The sequence below is a fragment of the Callorhinus ursinus genome, unplaced genomic scaffold, assembly GCF_003265705.2.
Source record: "Callorhinus ursinus isolate GAN/ISIS: 27379988/994484 unplaced genomic scaffold, GSC_fseal_2.0 scaffold27, whole genome shotgun sequence".
Lineage (NCBI taxonomy): Eukaryota > Metazoa > Chordata > Mammalia > Carnivora > Otariidae > Callorhinus > Callorhinus ursinus.
Window position 1 is genome coordinate 21,124,049 of NW_027397089.1, and position 1,429 is coordinate 21,125,477.

General features: G+C 41.0%; 1 pseudogene; it reads right to left on the bottom strand.

Annotated features, from left to right (window-relative positions):
* Window positions 1-208: 208 nt before the first annotated feature.
* On the bottom strand, window positions 209-922 carry LOC112830033 (large ribosomal subunit protein eL15-like; annotated as a pseudogene).
* Between the last annotated feature and the right edge of the window lie 507 nt (window positions 923-1,429).

A 1,429-nucleotide genomic window follows, 5' to 3' on the forward strand; every position in this document is an offset into this window, starting at 1 on the left:
AGTTACATGTATCATTATGGGTATATCTCAAAAGCATAATGTTGAGTAAAAGGCAAGTGCAGAATAGAACACAAAGTATGACATAATTTTATTTAAAATGTAAAATATTAAAAAAATCCCCATCATTTCTTTATGAGTATATATGTAGCCCATTTTTTGATTATTCTAAATTATTTATTAGATAAGAATTTTATAAACATCCCTTATATTAGCAGTAACGGTGGCACTGGAGAATACTGTGCCTTCTCCAAAGCTGCACAGGGAACCACGGAGAGCATGGAGGCACTTGAGACCCTTTCCAAGGCCATGACTCTTGTGGCCTGCAGATGTGAGCCCTCAAATCTCCCTGTGCTTGTAGACTGGTTTCGTGACCCACTGGGTGTCAGGATTTCTTCTTCTTCCTCTTCCTCCTCCCCCTCCTCATCTTCTTCTTCTTCTTCAAGATTTTATTTTTAAGTAATCTCTACACCCAACGTGGGGCTTGAACTTACAACCCCGAAATCAAGAGTTGTACACTCTACCGACTGAGACAGCCAGACACCCCAGGATTTCTTCTGATAGCTTAATGGAATGAGTCAATGAGGGGAACCTCAAAGAATTTGTATGTGGAATCTAATGTAAGAGTTCAGGGCTCTCAGAGTCCCCAGTGGTACCTAGCTCGCTCCTCAACAGCAGACTGAAGTCTTCGAGCAAACTAGCTGGTTAACACCATGATGGATGGGATTGTTGTAGGTTGCACTCGGGCGCACGCACATCCAATATATGACATAATCCTGCCTGGCCTTGTGTCCCAGTGCGTGCCCTTTATGGGGCTGGTGGAGCAGAGAGCTGGCGGTTCTACCCACAGCACCTGGAGGAGAAAACATATTACACGGGACTGCTTCTTCTTCCATAGCTCCTGAATGTGATTGTAAATGCCCATCTTGCTTACCTGGTGGCTGCAACCACATGGAAAGCTGTAGTGAATATTTTTTCAAAGTCTTTGTGGGACGATACCATTAGGCCCAGGCCAATAGTTGTCTAAGGAGTGGAGGGATCAGGGAGGAATACACAGCGTTACATGTATCTAAATGCTGTATTTTTTTTTTTTTAACAAAAAAAGGAAACTGAATAAAATATAGTAAAGTGTTAATAATGTTAAAGCTAGATGGTGGATACACAGCTATTTATTTTATTACAGTCTACAATTCTCTCTTACACTGAGATACTTACTAATGTAAAACTAGCAAATACAAAAATATCATCATCATCATCATCATCACCACCAACAATAAAGATAGCCAGTCTCGATCCCAAGACCCTGAGATCGTGACCTGGGCTGAAATCAAGAGTTGGATGCTTAACTGACTGAGCACCCCAATGGGTGATTTTCTGATGATAGTTCACATCAGTAAAATATACCTGTGCATTTTATTTAAAGCAATGTTGA